Consider the following 11,971-nt stretch of genomic DNA (forward strand, 5'->3'; position numbering starts at 1 on the left):
AGATTTACTTCATTATGTTTAGAGGCTAATCACTGACACTTTGAACTACCCTCTTTAAAAATCATATCTTTGGCAAATACCTATGTCATTCGTTCCTTGAAATTCATTTTTTAAACTTTGCTTGCAGGATATAGAATGGCATATTGTTTGCAGGAGACTAGTATAACTTTTTGATGACAGAGATCACATTACTGCACCAAAACAAATATTCTTTTTGGGGCTACCTGTAGCGCTTTAGGATCATTAAGAGTGATGACATGGTCAGCGGTCAGTGTACTATCACTGCATCTAATGTATTGTCTCAGTATGCTAGTTGTTACCAGTCAACTCACCACTGATAAGAATGACATCTAGTAGCCTTCAAAAGTGTTGGCTATCTTAGGTGTGCAGTCTGGTCTGCAATCGTGCTGTCTTATCCTAGAAGAACACTATATAACTACATGCAGCACAAAATGAAATAGGAGACTGGAACATATACAGTAAAAAGAAACAAAAATCATCTTGAGTACAAGACACCAGGACAGGTACAAGCCATTAAAAAAGTGTGTCAGGCCAGAAGGCAGACTTGAATGATACTGTGAAATGGAAGGTGCCCAAACCAGGTTTGTGCTTCACAAGAGCCCTGGGTATGTGCTAATATCTGTAGCATTCATATCTGTACAATTCCTTATTGCATAGTTTGTACCTCAGGAATGATTTTCTTACAGACTCACACAAGAGAATATCTGCATGATCTACTAGTATACAAGGTCAGGCATGCTCAACTGTCCTACCTTATCTAACCTTTTCAAAGCAATGGAAACACGGTCAAAGCTGAGAACCTTTTAATAACCTTACCCAGATGTCAAGCACACTTTTTTAAATCTTGGAGGTTTTGTCAACAGATCTTGAACTAAGAACCAAAACACTTTTTTTTTAAATCACAGTGGCACAATGATCCACAAGGACCCTTTTCAAACTCAGTCAGTGAATACAGTTTAGTGAGTTGTTAAGAGGAGTCACACAGCAGGCAAATAGAAGGCTTAGGGAATTAAACCATGGACTACAGGATTAAGCTCTTTCAAGAGCTTATTTTAACATTTGTTTATGCTGAAACAGAAGTTCATTCCTGAGCACTACCTGTTTAACTCTTTTAGATATTTTTGAATGTAACTAGGTGAACCTGTGATGTTTCTAGACATCCAGATTTTTTAAGGCATCTGCATATATTTTACTAAATAATTTCAGTTACTTTACATTATATTTTACATTGACAATGCACAGTCAAGGTCTACATAAGCGGTTATCTCTATGTGGCTTCCAAATATTATACATGCAGCGAAGATACCAAAAATAAAAGACCTACTACTGACTGTAGAACACCACTTAAGATATCAAAATCTTGTAGCATTCACCCAGCCACCCCCCCATTTTTTATTGCTCGCATCCAGTTGCTTACTCAGATCATTAGCACTTGGTGCATTTTTTGTGGATCCCATAATATACTGTCTTCACTAAATACCAGGTCAAAATGTGCTGTCTTGGTTCATTGTGGTATTTATAGATTATTCTTTTTTTTTTTTTTTTTGTAAACAAGGAACATCTTTACTGAATTACCACTTATGACATAGGCAATCATGCATTTATATATATGAAAAAGTGACATATTTTCAGTTGCAAACATTATATATAACTTATAATCTTCTTTACAGTCATTAACAGCCACACATTATATAGAGCATTCAAACCCTGCCTTCCCTTAAATGTCATTCCTCCTCTAAAGCATTATTCTACATGTACAGTTCCCACAATTCACATTTTTTCTATGCAGGTTGCACCTACTCTTTTATAAGATTCCACTTCCATTTTTTTATATCTGCTATTATATTTATTACTTCTAGTTTGGTTGGTTTTGACTTTGATTTCCATATTCTAGTAATTGTTTTTTTGGCAGCCACCAGAATTAAACTCAGCAAGACCTTACTATGTCTACAATTCCGATTCTGTATCACAGCTCAAAAAATCATTTCCTTAATTACACTAATTTATTTACCCAGAACTTCTGACAGAATAGTCCTCAAGGAATTTTTAAAGTGTAACAATTCATTACACTCCCAAAACATATGTTTCAATTTATCTCTTTCTTTCCCACCGCACCTCCAACATTTGCAAAGTACCTGAGGAAAAATTCTTCTAGAGTCTCCTTCCGGTATAAAAATACTTATGCAAGCACTTCAAAGTAAAGATCCTTAATCTTCTTGTTTTTATTTATTTATTTATTTGTGAATTGCTTATCCGATATCTCTCTTGTCAATCCTTTCTAACCTCCTCTGATTGATTCCTATAGTTATCATGCAATATTTTTCATGCTCCATGAATCATCCCATTTTTAAGAGCAGCTTCTGTTCTATAGTCTACTAAAAATTCTTTCAGTGCTGGTTTTTCATTTAGGACCTCCTCCCCCATTTCTTTCTCTTTGCCTAGACTCAGATATCAATCCTTGATAGAGAAGGTAATCTCTAGCCTGCAGTCCGAATGAATTCTAGGCATCTTCCCGCTCTATTACCTTTCCCTGTCATTTGCTTGCATGAAGGATTAGTATGTATTCCAATCGTTTGCATCTGATATTTTATTCTTCCAACGAACTATTTTATTACTGTAAATAACTAAATAATCAGGCTATTTTCACTAGAATAAAGCTAACATTCTCAAACAAACTACACAGTGTTTATATACCTACACAAGCACGCACACACACACACAGGCTACACTGGTTAGTTTATTGCTAACCTTACCACTTTAGTTGAAGGACTGAAAGACCTGTGCCATAAATTATGTTCCTCCAACGTAAATGAACAACTGAATGCTTCTGCTTTTACTCCAAAGATCAAGGTTGATGTACTTTTGCTCACATAAACAATCGATGAAGTTTAACAATGGCAAGATCCTACATTCTACATAAATCTAATGCTATTGGTCTAAAAATGGAATTATATCGCATCTTGACACAGTACTCAAAAGTAACACTATGGAAAATGAACGCTACAGCAGTCTTTGAATGGGTATTTTTGTAACACAGCTGTTTAACAAGTGGGTATTTACTGGGATTCCGGTTCCAGAGCTAAGCTCTGTAGTCCCCAGTGCACTATATTTTAAGTACAACAATGGCAATCTATTTTCCCAGACCTGCTTGTGTATGTGTTTTTCTGGGTAAAGCGGTGAGGTGTGTGTGAGCGGTCAATCATTTGATTTTATTTCACCAGTGTTCAGAATTAGTTAACCTAAACTAGTTTGAAAAGTAGGATTACCTCTGTTGCACAGAGCATGACTTGAATGTGTCTTTCGAGTGGAGACCTGCCTCACTCCTGTTTTAAAGTAATCCAAGTAGTGTGACATTTTAACTGTCAAGATGTTGATGATAGTTAAAACAATAAACCTGTTTTGAAAAAAAAAAGATGTTGATAATAGAGTACAGACGGAGTTGTTATGTGTATTCTACTTCACTCTTAAACTTTTTACAGGTTTCGAAACACGATACCAGTAAAGTGTCATTCCGTCTGCACTCTAAAGCTGTAAGACGTTTGTACACACACACACGCACACGCACGCACACACAAACACACACACACACACAAACACACGCACATTTTTTAAACTTTCATCGTGATATTAGAAAATGCGTATTAGCTGAAATTTGCCAACGCATTTTTCTTTTGTCTCTGCATGCCAAGTACCCCAATAGTGCTGCCACCTTTTCAAATGCCCAAAGTGGGACAATTGTGGTACAAACATCAGATTTTGCAGCCCAAAACATTCCCACGGTCAGTTCAAAGGACAGAACTTCACTTTTTGCCTAAATAAAAGCTTATTTTTATAGCATTTTAGTTGCTTATTCTGTTTCTTATAACATTTAGGTTTCAGATAAAGAATAACTATTTAATGCAACTATTACATAAAATATAGGAAATAATTTTGCCCTAAAATCTCAGGACACTTGCCATTTTTACATTTTTTTACAGGACACAACTGCCTAAAGAGGGACTGTCCCTTTTAAAGTGGGACAGGTGGTAACCCTAACCCCATAACTCTCCATTGTCTCTGATTTTCAGGACGTGCCTGATTTTCTGTATATTTTGTTCTTGTCCCTGCTAATCCTTCCCAACACTGGCAGTTTTGTGCAAATAGGTTATGGATTTTACTTTATACATAATGACAATAATTAGTTTTAGATTTATTGCACTTCAGAAAACGCGTGTTGATAGAAGTCACTTATTTTCTCATCTTTTCAAGTTAATAGTTCTAACATTTAAAATCGCAAGAGCTGCCCTCGTCCCTTCCCCTCCTGATACATCTGGACTTCTCTCACGGCTTCAGTAAAAAGAAACAAATTAACCGGAGTCCTAGCATGTCCCCAGTGAAAAGAAACGAATCACTAGTTTGTTTTTGAAAAGTTCTTCAGTTCCTACACAAGTATTACAAACATTTAGCTAACATTCTTTACTCACATTTATTTAATCTGTTCGCCTGTTATTTGTTCAAAAGGTACAGGTGCTGGCCTGTGAAGCCTTTCCATTCCAGCAAAGGCCAGACTTGGGGCCATTGTTAGCTATTACTTAAAAAGCCTACAGAATGAGAACACATATTAAAAACAGCACTGTCTTCCCAATTTTCAGAAAACAATTGCCCAATATAATCTTACCTGAAAATCCAAGACAGCTGAACGTGAGGAACAGGCTTTAATTTACTAACTAAACCCTACGGATAGTTTAGATCTAAGCTGCTGTAGCCTGTCCTCGATACTGAAACGCTGGTTTTGCTTCACCTAAGTTTCATCAGTCCTTTTCTAGCTTCGTTAGCTATTTCTGGCTCAATGTCCAGCTCGGTCCCCGAGGATGAGAGCCTGTAATACATTTCTGAGTCTGGCCACACTTACCATTTATCTTTTGACAGGACTTCAATCTTTTTAGATGCCCTAAGTAGGACCCCAACTAAAAATGTAATGCGGGTTCGGTTAGTTATTAGCGTGGAGAGACAGTGCTTGCAAGAGAAATGTTCTTTATGTTTTTCTTGTTGCACTCTCAGGTACTTCAACAACCGGCAGTAAAAACTGCATTTTTTTAAAAATTTCATTAAACACGACGTATAAATAAATAATATTTGCTTGCCTCCATACACATGCACACGCACACAGAAAGTAAATTCCTCTTTCCCACATGCCCTCTGGCATGTTGAGGTAAGCTTTTTCACGCACTTGGCCAAGTCTGTCTTAACTACAGACACAGTTATGGGGTTCAGGCAAAACTAAGAGAACGAATCGCAGCGCCGCTGATGTATAAACATTATTATTTATTTGGGGGGATATAAGGTGGGGGTCTACTGTTATCTGTATCCTTCAGAGTCCTGACATGTAATATTTGATGGGGAATTCTGTCAGGAGATTCAGAGACGTGTTTCACACTGTTACCAGACTCTGAGCTTGAGGGATTCAGGTCACTGACTTTACAAGGAAATATTAAAAAAAAATCAGTTACTGAAGTATCAGCAAGTCAACTAACTGCCTTCAACTTCTGGTGCTTGCTAAATCAGTATTAGGGCGCTTTACATGTTCAGAACTGGTCCTTCTGAAATATTGTTCATTTGGAATATATATGATTTACGACCCCCAACAAATGACATTTACTCCATAGCGCAAGGCTTCTCTCCCTTACATTGCTGGTGCTAGCAGCCCAAGGAGTTTTTCTAATTTACGACTCAACACACTCAACAAAGCTCTGATCGGCTTCTAGGAGGAATTTTATCCTTTTACACAAACATAACAATCTGGACCCTAATCCACACTTCACTCAAGGATAAACACCAGACGTGTTCTAAAATCTGTTTTTTAAACAATATGCATGCATGGTAACAAAACTCAGTACTTACTTGGTTCCACAATGAGTTTGGTTCCAGTTCCGAAAATGAGTGGTTCAGTAACCCACCACCAGAAAACACCGTACAACAAAAACCCTTTATATAATGTCATCCTACCTATACAATATTAACTCGTAACAACTGATGAAGTTGTCTGAGCTTTCCTTGCATAATTTAAATAAAAATTACTTCGCTTAAAAAAACTTTTGTTGCATTTTACCGGTTTGCTTAAACAACTCTGATTTCTCAAATACTAAGAGCTCAAATGAAACGTTTCTTCTTAGAGAAAAAGCCACAATTTTACAAACACATGGTTACCCCTCTCACAAAGTTGTAGATAAAATGTTTAGTTTACTTACTTGGTTCGACGATCAGCTTTGTTCCAGTCCCAAATGTTAGCTTATCAGCATAACACCACGTCTAAACTAGTAACTAGAATTACAACATAATCTACTTTTATAATGTATACGTGTTAGTTTGGCCAAACTGGTACAATTATTATTCTGAAATCACTATCGTGGTATCCCCTTTAAATGTAGGCAGCAGCTATAGTTCTGTTTTAAGTGTGAATTTACAAGTAACACCCTTTTTTCATCCTACAGCTCAAAAAGTAGAATGAAAGAATACATGTTTACCTTAGTAAATATGGTAGACTGATCATCTTGGAAGATATTAAGTTCAAAAATTACATTCAGAAAAGAGGAAAAATAATCAGCCATGCCTATATTAAACTTTATAAGTCAACAATAGCATTATTTGAAAAGGTATTATCCAATGTAGTTTTTGTAGAGGGCTTCCATTACTTTGTACCACTGTGTATAGTATACCCCCAACACAGTGTTACACATCATTACAAAAACCCTGAGCTGCATTAGCCCTGCCTTATAAATAAAGATAAGCCTGCCCCCTTCCTCCAAGGAGAAGAAGGTGCCATTATATAGGAATGTGTGTCTCTCTGTTCCTTGGAGCTGCAAAATATATTTAATTAGAAAATACTTACTGTGGATTATTATAGCAATAACCCACGCTGTGGTAATGGATTTACCCACGGTTGGCGTGGTTTGGTCCCGGCGAAGCCCGAGGACCAAACAAAGACAACCGTGGGTAAATCTGCATTACCCACACCCAGAAGTGGTTATTGCTATTATACTATGACATTATTTAAGAAAAGAAATAATTACTTTTCTTAAATAATGGCATTGTATAATGCCTCTTTACTGCCCTTCCGCAGCTGTCTGGTATCCGCGGCAGTTCTGATCTACTGCACATGCCTATGCAGTACATCGGAGTTGTGCCAAAAGCAACGGAGAATCTCCGTTGCTTTTACTGTTCGCTATGTTAAATGGGTTTAACATATGAGACAGCTTTAAAATAAGCAACGGAGATGTCCGTTGCTTATTTTAAAGCTGTCTCGCTATGTTAAACCCATTTAACATAGCGAACAGTAAAAGCAATGGAGATCTTGCTTTCTTCGTTGCTTTTTAAACTGTCTCGCTATGTTAAATGGGTTTAACATAGCGAGGCAGTTTAAAATAAGCAACAGAGATCTCCGTTGCTTATTTTAAAGCTGTCTCGCTATGTTAAACCCATTTAACATAGAGAGACAGGTTTAAAAAAAAAAAGCAATGGAGAAAGCAAGATCTCCGTTGCTTTTACACTGTGTCGCTATGTTAAAGGAGTTTAACATAGCGAGACTTTAAAAAAAGCAACGGAGATCTCCGTTGCTTTTTTAAACCTGTGTCGCTATGTTAAACACTTTTAACATAGCGAGACAGTATTTTAAAAAAAGACTTATACTAATGGAAAAAGTCCGGGCGACCGGACCTTTTTCCATTAGTATAAGTCGATTTACAACATGCACGCTGGCCAATCAGCGTGCACGTTTTGGAATATTAATGGGGGGGTCATGGTATAATATAAGAATGCCATGCAGTAGACAAGATGATAGCTAAATTCTTATAAGGTAGTACTCTCTGACCTTCTCTTTAGTGCACTTTGTTATATATGCATACTGCATGGCTATGCTTAAAAAGGTCCTTGTGGTCGTTAGCCTAGTAAACATCTATGAACCTATACAGAATAGAAAAACGTAATTTTCCCTAAAATGTCCATTACTTACAAGAATCATTTCCCAAATTCTGTGAGAAAGGTTAAGACTTTAGGGCTTCACTTAACCTTTTGCCAACAAGAGCTGCATTACAACTATTCTCTGCTGAATATGTAAGTACTGTGAAACTGATGGGCTCATTATTCCTTAAAGTCAATTATTTGAATGATTCTTGGTATGGAGGGAGCAGAACCAGTCCTAATTTGGATTTCCTAATGGTTCTGTACTTTCAGCTTTTTTTGAAATGACACTCTTCCGCAAAGACGTAAACAGAAGAATTAAAAAAAATAGTTACATATAACAATGAGAATGTATTAGCTGTCATAAAATGGTGAACTTAGAGATTTTAAATTAAAAATTATGACAACTAAAAAAGCCCCTAGAAATAAAAGATAAAAATAACCTGAATAATATATTAGGGTCAGTTACAGTATATAGTATTGTTATTGTGATATAACATTTGAAGGCAAATGAACCAACCATAACATCACTTTGTTATTGCCAAGGGCACAAAAAACTTACTTGCTTAGAGTACTTGTTGTAAGTAAGGCTTCATCCCAAAATCTTTGTGTAAATTTACAGGCACCTTTTTACATCCTTTATTTAAACATGTTGTGTTTTATATGTGGTAAAAAAGTGATTTCAGACTATTGTTTACAAAATAGAATTTTTGGCAAAGTGAAATGATAATCATGTCATCTATCACGTGAAATATTATATATGACATGTTGTAACTTTGAGATAACATCGTAAGATGGTGAAGTTATAATTAGTGAAATGATAATCATGTCGTCCATCAGGTGAAATATTATATATGGTATAAAACAATAAAAACCTCAAGAGAAAATAAAACCTGTACAAGAAGTTGAGATTTTTATTGTTTATTGTTTTTTATTGTTTTATGTAGTCACTTTGTTTATCTCGTTTGATAGTTTCTTCTATTATATATGGCATGTTGTAACTTTGAGATAACGTCGTAAGCTGGTGATGTTATATTTATTCATATTCCACACACTTCTGCATAAACTGTCCTAGTGAGTTTACTTAAATCAGTGCGAATTAAATCAAATATCTGAAAAACACACAGATTTTCTGCTTATCCATCTGCTGATTTGTTTACAGGACATTTAGGATCTGGTTTCACTTATTTAAATTTCATACACTGTGTACTTGATTATGGGACAGATTTCAAATAATTTACACTGGGTGCAAAGTGCTAGTGCAAAGTTTCAGATATTTCATGTGCCTTGACTCTGAAAGGACTGCTGAAGAAAAGGTATGCAAATGAAAAAATGTACAAGCACAGGTGATAGTTTGTGGACTGCTTCTGTTTCCATAAAACAGTGCAGACACCGTATAAGATTGAAGGAAATTTGGTGAATTACCGAAGCCAGAAACAGCATATACAGCTACATAGTAACTACCTGAGAAGAATAACTACTTCCATTCCTGGCAGCAGTTACCTGGCAGGTGAATATGATTTATGGGACAGAAGATGGTGTCCACTGCTGCATGTACTGCAATAACAATGCCTCTTTAGGTGACATCTGTGACCCTTAATGACCAGCACTCTAATCAGGAGGTCATCAACAGTACTGGATGGATGGAAAACTTCTTCTGGCAGTGTGTGAGCTATATGCACAAGAGATAATTCCATGCAGTCTATGAGTAAGCTTATCCCAGTTGAGACAATGGTTTGCATATCACAAGACATACTTATATCTGGCATATTATAATGGTAACTGAGCAACACGGTAGGGGAATCCACAATTTCACAGTCTTGCATTTTGAACAAGATATTGGCTGTCATAAATCATTAGGCTGGGAACTACATAATGTTCCCAGAAACACCAGCCGAGCACCATGTCACCATGAAATACTTCTATGAAACCCAACACCTCCCCTCATACTTATAGCCATTAAGTACAAACATCACAATAAAGTTGCCCTAACCTCTGGTGAAGATGAATAGAGGTACCTGGACTGGAAGAGATGAGGTTCAGTCAACTTCCAAACCATGTGTGCAGTGCATGGATACATCCTGCTGGTCACTGCTAGGTATGGAAAACCTGTGCCTGCAGTATGGAAAACCTGTGCCCTGCAGTATAGGCTCATCACAAAAGGCATTCCTGATTGACACCTAGTAGATGAGTACCATGCCATGCATATACATACCAGTGTATCTAGTGTAAAAGAAGGACAATATAGCAATAACCAAAACATATGTTTGTGTTTTACAAGAGACTATGGTTACATCTTGAAACACTAGCTAATAATAATAAATATATATACACACCTGAGTCACCTGGTAAAGAAGTATAAACCAAAGCTCAAAGGCTAAGTATGAATGTTTCTAAGTGTTTGGACTGCTGAAGTTCCAATTCAGATATGTAGACACAGCAGAGATGCTCTGCAGATATGTCTGAGAAAACATCCCAGATTATCATTATGTCTCCAATCCTTCAACGAGTAACAACACCCAAGCTCAGTTGCCTTTCAGTCTGTATGGTAGGAAGCTTACTCCAAGGGAAATGGGATGCCTGAATCTAACTAACCATGGGGTAAACAGCCAGATAGCATTCAGGAATTGTAGGAGGAAGAACACCTATATGCAAGAGGCTGGCAGACTTTGGCAGTATAACCCAATGCAAGTCATAAGGCTACATCCAATACAAGCAAATGTGCTGTCAGAGGCTATAGTCACACACACACACACACACACACACACACACACACACACACACACACACACACACACACACACACACACACAGTACCACATCCAAACAGGCATCACGGTGCATATAGGACACCATAGCACTCACACACACACACACACACACACACACACACACACACACACACACACACACACACACACACACACACACACACACAGGAACTAATTTATCTGTGTAGAAATCAAGATATACAGGACATCAAAACACAGGTGCAAACATATTAGAATAGACATCAAAGTGCACACAGGATACCACAGCACTGACACACACATGTAGAACCACATCTAAACAGGCATCAGGATGCACACAGGACATGTGTGTACAGACAAACACAGGTGCAAACATATCTGTGCTGATACAAGGTTATACACTGGACACCATAGTACAGACATACACAGGTAGTACAACATCTGTACAGACATTAAGGTGCACATAGGACACCACAGAATTCATGCATCCATGTACTAACACATCTGTGTAGATGTCAAGGTGCACACAAGACACCAGAGCATTGGCACACAGAGATACTAACACATTTGCCTGGGCATCACGGTACACGCAGAACACCACAGAACTAACATATACAGGTAATGCCATGTCTGTACAGGAATCAGGTTGCACATGGGACATCTCAGCATTGATGCACTTTGATGAACCCTAGTACTAATACACCTGTGCAGGCATCATGGTGTACACATGGACATCAAAGCACTACCACATACTGTACCAGTAATAACATGTCTGTTCTAGCATGAGGGTGCACATAGGACATCACAGCATTGATATACACAGGCACTAACACATCTGTCTGGACCTTAGGATGCACACAGGATGTCACAACATAGACATACACAGGTAGTACCACATCTTCAGAGGCATCAGGGAGCACATTGGACATTGCATCATTGATGCACCCATGTATTAATACATCTGTACAGCCATCAGGGTGCACACAGGACACCAGAGCACTTACATTCACATGTACTAGCACATCTGTACAGACAACATGGTACTTGCATGACATGTCAGTATAGGCACACAAGTAGTGCCACATCTGTACAGGTATCAGGGTGCACACAGGAACCCACAGCACAGACACATACAGGTGCTACAAAATCAATACAAACATTAAGGGGCACACAGAGCACCACAGCACTGATATAATCAGGTAATAGCACATTTGATCTGGGCATCAGGATGCACACAGGACACCACAGTGCCAATATACACATGT

General features: G+C 37.6%; 1 gene segment (V, D, J or C); it reads right to left on the reverse strand.

Moving 5' to 3' along the window:
* Positions 1-5,950, reverse strand: part of LOC122791016 — a 136,319-nt gene extending 130,369 nt beyond the window's left edge. Inside the window, exon 1 of the C gene segment in view lies at positions 5,902-5,950.
* Positions 5,951-11,971: the final 6,021 nt, after the last annotated feature.

This window comes from Protopterus annectens, chromosome 16.part0, assembly GCF_019279795.1.
Source record: "Protopterus annectens isolate FY-2018-M chromosome 16.part0, PAN1.0, whole genome shotgun sequence".
In the NCBI taxonomy this organism is placed as follows: Eukaryota; Metazoa; Chordata; order Ceratodontiformes; family Protopteridae; genus Protopterus; species Protopterus annectens.